The 12459-nt window shown below is 34.5% G+C and overlaps 1 protein-coding gene across 36 annotated transcripts in view; it reads right to left on the bottom strand.

Annotated features, from left to right (window-relative positions):
- TCF4 (transcription factor 4) overlaps window positions 1-12459 on the bottom strand; it is a 366421-nt gene that overhangs the window by 100638 nt on the left and 253324 nt on the right. For 2 of the 36 annotated variants that reach the window (XM_004087702.3, XM_012506306.2), the window contains exon 1: window positions 1-1192. This exon is cut by the window's left edge and continues 2302 nt beyond it. The exons of the other annotated variants lie outside the window; for them this stretch is intronic. The gene's annotated coding sequence lies outside the window, so the exon portion shown is untranslated. Of the gene's footprint in view, window positions 1193-12459 lie in introns of those variants that run through there. 36 annotated transcript variants of the gene reach the window in all.

The raw sequence follows: 12459 nt of genomic DNA, 5'->3' as shown, positions 1-12459 counted from the left end.
ATTATGTAAATATAAACAAAATTGTCATGGCTTAATGAGCTACAATTCCTATTTTTAAAATTGAAGCTCTCATTTCTTTTAATATATTGTTAACATGTGCATAAATAAATATTTTTAATCTGATGAGGTGAAATCGATTTTTAAACCCTGACAATTCAGCACGAGACTGAAAAAATTAAAATGAGACTAGAACATTAAGCTTCTGGGCTTCATTGCCTAATGGAAATGAGTCTAAGATTTCAAAAGCACAAATTTACAATGATTAATAAAGATATACTGCTTTGAAAGGTGATCTATGAATTATAGCCAGTGAGACACTGAACGTATTATCATCCAGTGATGTTTGGTTTTGGTTTGCTGACCTTGGAGTACATTTCAATCACAGAACTCAAGTCAGTGGCTTGTCAACTGAGACATTTCTGCGATCTCAGCCTTTGAAGTTTTCTTTGTGACAGAAATATCATCCATGATAAATTTTTAGTGTGATGCGTGGGGAGTTAGAACAGAAGTATAAGAACTGAAGCTATATGCATAAATCCATGTGTTTCAGAATAATTTTAAAGAAGTCTTAATCTTAAGCAGCCAATTTTTACAGGACCCTGAACTGGTCTACTGCTTGTTTCACAGACACAGTTTTCACAGTAGTGTATAACTGGACAAGTTACCTAACCAGCAGTAGGTAACTTGGTTACCTACTTGGTACCACCCCCACCCCCCATTCCCAGCCTTGTTATCACTGAAATGATGGGGAATGATGGTTAGCCGCACTATACAGAAAACTACCATCCCTCTCTGGTGCTTAGACAAAGCACTATTGAGGACACTGGGGGTAGGCAATGAACCCAGTTGTTTTTTCTGCCACTTTTGGGGAAAAAAATTCTTATCAGCAAAACTGTCTAGAAGTGTTGACCACTTAAATGAAACCCACATGATTATTATTTTCTTCTAGAATCTAAAGTTTACAGTTCTTTTGTAATTTTCCAAAAAGTCTTTGACAGATATATCTGAGGTGAGGCAGAATTGACAACACACACCTACATTTGTTATAAGAAACTGGGAAATATTTGACCTAAAATCCCCAACGCATTGGCCTAGTATTACCTACAAGGTAGATGTTCAATAAAAACTTGCCAAATGAATAAGTGCATTAAAGAACAAGTAAATATTCAGAATCTACATCACTTGAATGAAGAGCTATATTCAACCATTTCATGAACAATTATTTAGTGATTCCCAACTTTGGGTTAAGCTCCATTTGGGGACATGCACAGGGTTCAGAGACATGTCAATTTTCTTCCTGCCCTTGAATTTGACCACATGGCTGAAGAGAGAAAATATGACTAAAGAATAATGCTTTAATTGTGAAGGCAATCATACATACATTAAACAGTTAGATAACAAACTATTACAGGGTAAAGAGCTGAACTATCCACCCGACCACAGAGCTCATTAGAGTAGATTCTACCTTTCTGAATAATGATAATATTACATGGTTACTGCAAAGTGCAAATAAACCTAATGAACACCTACACACACACAAACTGCCCTGCAGATTGCAGTGTAAGGCAGGCAACTCAACAAATAGAAGCTGAATAAATGAATGAATGAAGAATCGTCATATGGAAGGAATTCCCATTTTTCTCCTCCCGAATATAACTTGGTAGAACTTGAACAACTCCATGTTTCTGTTTAAGTCACTGAACACCGAAAGTTGTTTTTTTTGTTGTTGTTTTGTTGTCGTTGTCTTTTTTTTTTTTTCAGTATAAGACATTGCTTATTTCTACAATGCTGATCTCTTTTGCCTGGCATGGCTGAATTAGCTAAACATCACACCCTAAGGAAAATAGTGATATTCATTAATATACAATGATTACATAACATAGTGTGAACAAGCCAGCCTATAAATTAAATAACCACCTCAGGTAAACATCTACCCATCGAAAAGATACTTGCTAATAAAACAACACTTAATACATGCACAGTACAGTGATACACAATTTAAAGAACATACAATAATTGCCTTCACTTATTTAATCTCCATAACTAGTACTCTGTGACAGGTATTATCATTCCCACTTTAAAGACAAAAGAATTAAGGCTCAAAGATCCTTAGATGACATTTTATAGATCAAAATCTACTAAGACACTGGAATCAGGGTGTGAGCAAAGTTATTAAATCAGAGCGCTTAAACTTGAGGGTCAGACACATCTTGATGAGTAACCTTGCTGCTCCCCAGCAATGGGACTCTGGCCAAGCTGTATCAGCTTTGAGTGTTAGTTCCTTCATCCAGTTAATACACAGCTTCTTTTTAGGCTTAAATGAGAGGACACCTAGTTCAGAGAATCAGCAGCATGTTATAAAGGAGAGTGCATTTCCTTGTGTCTCCTCTGCTGTTTCCTCTACGCAAGAGTGCCTTAAAGAGCAGCAGCAAAAAAAAAAAATCTCCATCTAAAATAGACTTAGGTAACAGAAGTCTGCTAAAATGGAAAAAAGAATTATAAAAATACAGCACCATGCTAAACTCTTCCCAACGGAGCAAAGATATTCAATCACAAATCTTTTTGGAGCACCCAACACGACTGGCCTGAGAATTATCTATCTACTTAAAAATATAATTTCTGCTGATGTGTTAGTACTCAAATCTATGTTCTCATCTTTAAACTTAGAGGAATAGTAAATGTTGAGAAGCCAAGGAATAGGAGGTTACCCTTGTCCATTGAAAAAAGGAGTATAGTTTATTTAGAAGCTAAACTAATTGGTATTTTTTGCTCTCCAGTAGGAGTCACCCTTAACAAAAAATTTAATTCATAAGCTAAATTAAGGCTGATGTTTAGTTAGTAGATGCATATATATGGAATGTTATAAAAAATTGTAATAAATGGTGATAGCTTAGACACAACAAAGGATTAATGTTTCATATTCAACTTACACTGCAATGACAAAAATCCCTAATAGGTATGAGTACAGCTTCATAAGAGATCTAATTATTAACAGGAGGACGCAGACAGACACACACACACACACACACACACACACACACACACACAGAATTTATTCTGATGACAATAACTTGCGACAGCCTTGCAATTTAATAATGAATACCAACAAACCTCTTACATGTATATTCCCATATTTCTTTGTATTGAAATGTTAAGACTACGAAATAACTGTTTTCTTATTAAGCAATTAAGATTTTTACTTTTTCAATTGGGATCCTAATTATTTTAAATTTTTTTTCAATATACACACATATCTGGAGAAAATATTTATCTCAGATAAACATTCTTATCGGATAAGTAGAAAATATACTTATCTGAAGTAAATCCATATTACACTAGGAAGTCAGATAAAGCACAAATCATCTCAATCTTAGTAGCATGAACTTATTTTCTTGGCATCATTTAGATATTCTCAGGTAAAATACTTTTAACTATTTACATGGTTCAAATATGGACACATTTAGTTTGGAAGATGCTTTTATCACAGAGAAGTATCAAAATATCAGCATAAACTGTGAAATCTAATTTTATTTGTGTCTTTATTAGTGACTTCCTATGTTATCTTGAATTGGTTATTTTTATATGGCCTGGGTTCATATGTAGACATTCAAATGGTTTATCACATGATCAAATATTTATTTTCTGAGTGACTGGTCAGATAGCTTGTATTCATATTGATTACAAAGTAATTCACATTGATTACTAAGGTAAGCAATGGGTTGTTTTTTAACTAGATTTTTGATCCATAAGTAAATATTTGACTTCTACCTTTCTGTGGCACTATTTCCCTTTAGAAGAAAGAAGAGACTTCTCATTTTGCTTTATGTGGCATTATAAAAACTCACACAGACATATATGGTTTGGAGACATAGCAGCATGCAAAATAGAGGCAAAAACCAGATTCTCAAATTTCAGTATACAGTGAAATCTGATCAGATTAATTTCCCCACTTTTCCACATATTTTCACATGTCTGAGGTAAAGAATTCAATGAATATGCCATTATCTACATGAACATAACATCTTCTACGAAATTCAACAAACCAGAGATACAAAACGGCATCACCCTGCAAACAAGGTAAAATGTAGCTAATAGCATTATGTGATATGGTAAACTGCAATACCAAGCAGCAAGACCAGAATATGTAGATTTTTAGGTTTAATTACACTGGAACCTACACATGTGACTCAAAGTGAAATTCACTTCTTCCTTCCTCAATTTTTTGCAAAGTAACTGCAAAAGTCATAAATTTACTACTAAATCTCTCAAATATTACATGAAATTAGACAAAGATAGTGCAATTGACACATCTGAAGACTAGATGTGATTTTTATTTAAGGAGAAAAGACTTCATTATGCCTCTTATTTTCCCCCAGGCCGTCAATCTTTTTCCCTTGGGTAAGTGGAATGTTCTCTAAAAAAAAAAAAAAATAACAAACCCTTATCCTAACCCAGTGTAATCCATAGCCAGTCTCCAAGTTTGATACAAAAACAAACCATTTCTATTTTGGTACAATGAGGAAGCATCACACTGGACAATGTAAAAACAGAGATGGAGGAAGTTGACTCAGATTGCTGCACTTCCTAGATGAAGCCGGTTAGCGAGCTTACCACAATCACCTGAGTCAAATGAAATTCGAGGACAATTGTTTTTTTCCGTCAAATTGGTACACGTGTAAATGAATTCCCAAAAAGTTAGAGGGGAAATCCTGGTTATGTTTATTTGTCTGGATGAAGGATGACAGTTGAGAAACTTTTAACAAAAAATGGATTTATGAAGCTGACTGGAATCTCAGCACAGGATGTTCTCAATTTTAAAAAATTTGTGAATAAATATCAGCCTTCCCAATGCATTGCTCGATAATCAGAGGGGAAATGTGATTATCACAATGAAAATGATTTTCACTCTAAATGAACTAATTATCTAGGGTTTATTAACCCTCTTTGGGGGTGAAGATTCTAGCAATTTCCTGAGGTTTCTAACTGTTGATTAACTTTGTTGTTTCACATCATGGAGCAATAGGACAACTTGCTAGGCAGAGAACAAACAATTGTCAAATACTTTAATGGCCACCTCTGACAAACGGAATCAAAAGAGTAGGTATAAAGGAAAAACAAAACATAAATTTTAAAATGCAAGTGAATGACCATACAGTGAGAGCATCCAACGTACATCCATCATTGAAGTGCCTTTTCAAGTTCCTGTTTAGCAGATCTAAGTTCCCTCAAGACCAATCAATAGCCTAAAGCTTAAGCAGGTCATTGGTCCATTCCTAATCTAAATGTGGTGTTAACTCAAAATAAACTTGAATTTTAACTACTGAGTTTTCAAAATAAGCACTCTCTTCATTCTGTTAATCAAAAGCACTTATATACCTACCCCACACATAAACACAGACACGACCAGGAAGGAACAGGTGAGACAAGTTTTGCATCATCTTCTATTAAAAGACAAGAGCTTACAGTAAATCCCAAGAGCAATCTAAAAGACTTTTTTTAAAGAGATAACGTGCAATTTTTAAAAATTCTGGGTTTTCATTAAATAACAGTGAAAGAAATTCATAAGCTTTTATTGAGCATAAACAGTACTAAAATAGGAATGATTTGGGAAAAAAATTGATATTGATAAATTTTGGCTTTTAACATTAACCCAGCTGAATCAGATATGGGTGATGAGTGAGAAAAAGTACTGTGGCAGTATTGGTCTTATTTCCTTCATTTATGGTTGGGCCAAAAATTGATGTAAAAGTCATCAACTAGCTTTACTGACAGCAGTGCCAAACGCCAAATTATGGTGCTTACCAACCAAAGACATGAAAATTGTCTCTGTTTGTTTGACAGGGGTATTTGTTTTCAACAATGTCAGCACTTTGACCTTTTCAGGCATGATTATCAAATGCATTCTGAACATAAAACAACTTTAGCATTTCTAAATATGAGTCAAAAGGACAAACAGGTCAACTCTCACCCTTCCCTCCAGTTGAAGATATCCTTTACTGCTGAGTGGGGCGTGTTCTCTAACATCTGTTCAGGAACTGAATGCCATGTTCTTTATGGGATCTGGACCTCTATCTACTTAGTACCATCATATAGTAACTGTGTTGTGTGCAAGGAAATGGTACAGAACATATGATAAAGACAAGAGTTCCTCGAGATATACCAATTTTGTACATGGGCTGTGACCTTCAAACTTGCCAGCAATGTTGTATTTTTTTTTTTTTTTTTTTTTTAAGATGGAGTCTCACTCTGTTGCCAGGCTGGAGTGCAGTGGCGCGATCTCGGCTCACTGCAACCTCTGCCTCCTGTGTTCAAGCAATTCTCCTGCCTCAGCCTCTGAAGTAGCTAGGACTATGGGTGTGTGCCACCATGCCCAGATAGTTTTTGTAATTTCAGTAGAGATGGGGTTTCACTATGTTGGCCAGGATGGTCTTGATCTCTTGAACTCGTGATCTGCCTGCCTAGGCCTCCCAAAGTGCTGGGATTACAGGTGTGAGTCACCGTGCCTGGCATGTTGGATATCTTTAACTAATCAACTGCTCATATGTTCTGCAATAAACATACGTCTACTTTATTAAAAATCTAAATGTATTGTGTCCATTACATTTTCTTTTTTTTTTTTTTTTTTGAGACGGAGTCTCACTCTGTCACCAGGCTGGAGTGCAGTGGTGTGATCTTGGCTCATGCCACCTCTGCCTCCCGGGTTCAAGCAATTCTCTTGCCTCAGCCTCCTGAGTAGCTGGGATTACCAGCGTGCGCCACTATCACGCCTGGCTAATTTTTATATTTTTAGTAGAGACAGGGTTTCACCATGTTGGCCAGGATGGTCTCGAACTACTGACCTCCTGATCCGCCTGCCTCGGCCTCCCAAAGTGCTGGGATTACAGACGTGAGCAACTGCCTAAGTTCTAGTTTTGTAACTTACCTGCATAAGTTCTAGCTTTGTCTAAATCTGTTTCCTTACAAACCAATAATTTTCAAATAACTATGTGTTAAATTGTGACCATATAACCTTTGTTCCAATCCCTAAATTCTGTGTTTATGTTTTTGTTATAATGTAATATCTCTGGCAAATCAATCTCTGAAAAACATAAAAACAATCAAAAGTTGTTTCTCCAGTTGACCAAGCAAAACTCCACATGGTCCCTGAGATTTTCAGGGAAGGGACAGACAGAAGCTGCTAGACAGAAGCTCAGTGGAGTATCTGTGGCCACTGTCTTAATCATGCCAGATCTGCAGCCCTCTGTGATCCAGAATCAGGTTCTGTAGTCACTTCCAGATAAGGACTATATTCTAGAATATAGGATTCTCCAGCAAAGTTCAATGCCTTGTTAAGTAAACTAGGCATCTACCTTGCTGCTCCCAAATATCTTAAATTTCTAAACAAAGATGATAATTTAGCTTTCTTTGTCCTGTGCTCCAACAATATAATCTGCACACAATAGGAGCTCAATCACATTTTGCTCATTGAGTGAATGAGGAACAAAAAGAGATTTATTTCCTTCCTTTCCACAACAACAGAAATCATCATGTCCACAGAGAAGAGAGTTTGTCAGAAAAACACGATAGCCAGCTGTAACTTCCATTTGAGAATAAGTCTTCATGAAATGGGAAAATGAGCATATTACTAGACAACAATTTTCAACAGAGCTATATCTACTTTACACTGATAAAACGTGCACATAATATGAGGAGCTGTTGCCCTAGTTTCCAAATGTCCTAATTATTATTTTTGATTTCATGAACCTGGTCTGTCCTTTACCTAGATTATAATCTGCTGAAGATCAGGGATGAACCAAATTTTATTTGCTATCCTGGCAGAGAGTGTATTCAAAAACATATACAATTCACAGAAGAAGGGGGCGTGAGGGATCTAATTTACCTTCCTTTCTCTTGTATAGCGTGGCTACTCTCTCAATATAATAACCAATAATGCCAACAACATGCTAAAGGCATAAAGATGGACACATCTATTGTCACTTTTGAGAGGTGATACTGTTATGCCACTTATTAGGTGTGATGCAGACTTCTGTTTGTTTCACGTGTTCTTTAATTTTTTTTGGCAAGTCACCTTTACTTAGTTAATCTATATTCTACTTTGAACATTCAATTATAAACATTTTCTTAGAGGGACACCATATTCTATGGTTAAATATTATTTCCTGATGACGTGGAAGAAAACAAAGGGAAGAAACAGGTGCTTTCCATGTCATTTCCACATATTTAACTTTTTATTTGTTGTCCTTTCCAACACATTCCGTTTATCTAAATTTGAGGCACTACAGAAAAAAAACAGCTTAAAAAATTATTTTGTTGCATTGTTAACAGAAATATATGTTTATAACAAAGGACCTCAACAACAATTACAGTAAGCCAGGTGGCTGATTCCATCTCTGTATCATATATTACACTGTTATCATGGACTACATGATTACATAATTAAGGATGCACTTGCTGTCACTGTATTTTTAAGAGTCATATAAGCTCTGTGTTTATTAGTCTGCAAGGAGAATCGGTGGTACCAGACCCTTATAAAGCATTACAAAATGAACCCTGATTTGTACAACTACTTGTGGCCATACACACTTTGGTGCAAATCTTCCCAATGGCAGAAACATTGGCCATTGCTGTCCACCTTCCAGGAGGCTTGGCACTTAGTAGGTGTGCTATAAATATTTGTGAATTTTTCAACCTCGAACTTTAAGCTGATTCAGTGCCAAGTGAGTATACCCAGAACTTCTGACTCACGTCAGGGTTTCTTTCCCTTTGAGGAGATATAGACTCCATTTGACAATATGGTAGGAATTATACTCTGTATCACCAGTTACTTCTGTGATGTATATACTTGATGAATATAATTTTGTTGACTAGAATTCTAAGAGAAATGCACTAAAGTTTTATAAAGGCTAATTTGAAATAAACTTAAGATCTAAATACGCAGAAGCCCATATCTTTTATGAAACAAGCCTAACCGGTCAAGTCTACCAAAAATTTACTAAATATATGTGAACAATTAAATAAAACCTTTCAACATTCTTAACAAAGAAGTATTTTGTCTGAAAGTATATACTAAAATAAGTTATCATTCTGGATGTTTTAATCTTTTTTTCTTAAGGTTTCCTAACTCATTGATATCAAAGAGACACCTGGTAGCAATGCTATAGTTAAGTATCTGTCTGGGTTTCCTTCATAATTCCTAGTTTTCAGATACTTGTAAGGAAATTGCCAGAATCTTAAATGTGCTATACAGAGTTGTCTGTAAAGATGCAAATATCATTTCTTATTCTCCTTATATTCCTTTCTTTCTACAAAATTTCAAAACTGCTCAGTCATTTTGAATTATATAGTGTATAAAAATAGACTTTTAATACTTGAGATATTTTATCTCTATTGTCTATGGCACTTTCTCCCACCAGAAAAAACAAAACAAAACAGAAAAACAAAAAAAACCCTCAAATCACCTCCGCATTCCCCAATATACCTTAATTTCTTTCAATAAAATGCAGGTGCTTCATTTCAAATGGGGTCCAATGACTGACATTTAAAGCTAACATCTTAATAAGTGGCTATGATGCTTAACATGTTGGCATTCACAGCACTTCCACTTGCCCCATGTAAGTAAAATTGGGCCATAACACCCTATTGTGTATTACATCTAATCTGGATTCTGTAATCTCAATTGCGATTATCCCTTTTGTTGTTTTCAAGACTGCAAGTTCACAGTGAAGTTGAAAGGCAGGATGAGGTTTATTTTATAGTGAATATTGTTTTTGCTCTCTGTTGTTCAGTTTGAAGCACAGCTGTGCAAAGTAGTTTCAATGAACCAAGGAATGGTCCCAGAACAACCAGCTCAGAACTTTGCCCTGAGTTCACAAACTATAGGCTACATGATAATTATATAAACTCCTCCAGAACTACGACCCCTTTCATGAATTTTTAGCTGGATCTGTGTCAAGTAGTATTGATTTATATTGATCTCAAGGGTATTTTTTTTCTCTGATTTTTACCCAATTTACACAGCAATGAACAAGGACTCAGCCTAATTTCATTTTCTATGCAGTAACTAGTGTGTTATTTGCATTCCATAAATGAAATGGAAGGTAGGGACACAGACTAAACTGCTAATTCAAATAAAACCATAATATTAAGAGCATTATCTTTTATAAAAGAAACTCAGTTTTATTTAGTAAAAGCATTATTCTTAATAGTAAAAACAATAAAACATCCTAAGCCATACTCTGCATGTCTTAAAATACCCCGAAATAACTTTTATAAATAACATGTAAGTCTTGTATTTATAATTCAGTGTTCACAGTAAATGCACTCTTTAGGTATAGTCCAATAAATTATAGGAGAAAAAATTCTGCCATAGTTTCAAATCATAATCTCCAATAGCATGATTCCAAGATAAAAATGAACCTTAATTTAAAGCATTAAAAACTCTGAGCTAAGACCCCCAGCTTAGAAAAGACATTCCTTAAAAAAAAAAAAGAAAATAGCATAACCTCTTACCTACTTAAAATTTATTCTAAATAGGAGTCAGTGCCTTCACCTTTCTAGAAATGAGAGTATATGCTTCAAAATAATAATTCAAAAATAAAATAAGTGATACCAGTAATTTGGGTTGTCAAGTTGAATTAATAAATTATTACTGGGCCAACCTGGAACCAAAATTATCAGTCGTTCAAAACAATTCATAGTCTGTTCTAGGAAACATCTTAATCCTAGCTTAGAGAAAAGTCACTACTCAGTAACACCTTTCTTCAGTGACTAAGGAGCTCAGAGGCACTCAATTTCTAATGTCAAAGATACCCATTTAAATGGCTTAATATCCAAACATATCCTGACAAATTATTCAGATCTTACTTTTCAAATGTGAGAGCAAAGGGAAAGTTTGGCAAATTGGTACTATGTTTTAAATTTAATCATAAAATCAATTCTTGGGAATTGCAAATAATGTCTTAGAAGTCAGCTGAGGACCAGATTTGGCCACTGAATGCTCTGTGACGCTCTTACTGAAAGACAAGAAAAGAACACACATATTCAAGCAGGAAGTGTGCCGGCCACAATCATGGGACTCACACCCAGGGAAACCTGTCCTTAATTTATCCCGTCGTGTGTAGATTTGGCAAGGATCTCCAAATATCATTTACATACCATATGCCCTGAATTACCTAGGCACAATGGCTGTGGATAAATATGTTTCAGGTCTGACTGTTTGCTTCCTTTTATAAGTTTTGCAGCTTTCATTTCATTTTTCACATTGCTAAATAATTTAATGTAATATTGCGTGTTGTAAAAGAATGTTTTGCTAAATCAATAAATAGTTCATTGTGTCCTGTGATAAGAAAATAAATGCTCCTGAGGTAGGTGACCAGGAGACATTATTTCTCCTATGAAAGAATCAAAGAAGGGAAATCAGCTGTTTATGCTTTCAACTCATTTTAACCTTTGTCTTTTTACTAGGCATATAAATGCAGGCATTCAAAAATAAAGAAGACAAAAATCATACATTGTGACTTCTGTGAAACATACAGAACTGGTCAGCAAGTTTTCATGTCTAAAAAAAGACCGCTGAAAATCTATTCTTGGTCATTCCTGTATTTGTTCTTCTTACAGTTTACAGACATTATAATTACTCTATGCCTTAGTTTCCCTCTCTTCCATAATACAATGGTATTAATAAAAAATGCGGTCATATTTGTGTAGATTTTCAAATGACACTTAGATTAATAAAAATGTATACTTAAACTAAAAAGATCAAAAGCCTAAAAAAAGGCTTGGAGCAGAACTACATACATATTTTTTGTTGTGTACTATAAATTTGACTGTATAAACTTCCAATTAAAAATGACATTCACACCATCATTTTTGATAGAATTTTGCACAGTAGGAATACTCATTAATGCAGGGTAATACAGTGTGATAAGCAGCTTAGACATCAAAATAGTAAAAAGGAAAAAAAAAGCCAGTTGGTCTACTTTTTGTATGAGTAAGATAAAACTTAAAAAATTAAATACCTTAAGAAATTTGAGAAAACATTTATTGGCATTTTAAAATTATGTAAAATCAAGAGCATCTACTTTCTTGTCAATTTCTATTTGAGATCTCAGTTCTAATAAAAAAATCACATTTCCATCCTATGTTTGATCATGATACATTAAATGCATTTCAATATTCAAAATGAAATTAAATACAATTTAAATACTTTTACTTATCCTACAATTACCCTCCTAAATACAGAATATATTTGTGTATACATTTTTTTTACTATTTATATGAAGTATCTGAAATATTTCAATTTTTTTCAGCATTGGTAAAAGAAAGGCAAAAGCCCATCAGCTACAAACCATGTGCACGTGGGTCATTTTATGATCTTTAACTAGAAAATACAAAATGATCATATAATTATATATTGTATGTTAAAACAAATGGCAAATGAGGTGTGTCCATATACTAGGA

This window comes from Nomascus leucogenys, chromosome 4 (genome assembly GCF_006542625.1).
Source record: "Nomascus leucogenys isolate Asia chromosome 4, Asia_NLE_v1, whole genome shotgun sequence".
In the NCBI taxonomy this organism is placed as follows: Eukaryota; Metazoa; Chordata; class Mammalia; order Primates; family Hylobatidae; genus Nomascus; species Nomascus leucogenys.
The sequence above is the reverse complement of the archived record's forward strand: the minus strand, read 5'-3'. Positions and strand labels throughout refer to the sequence as shown.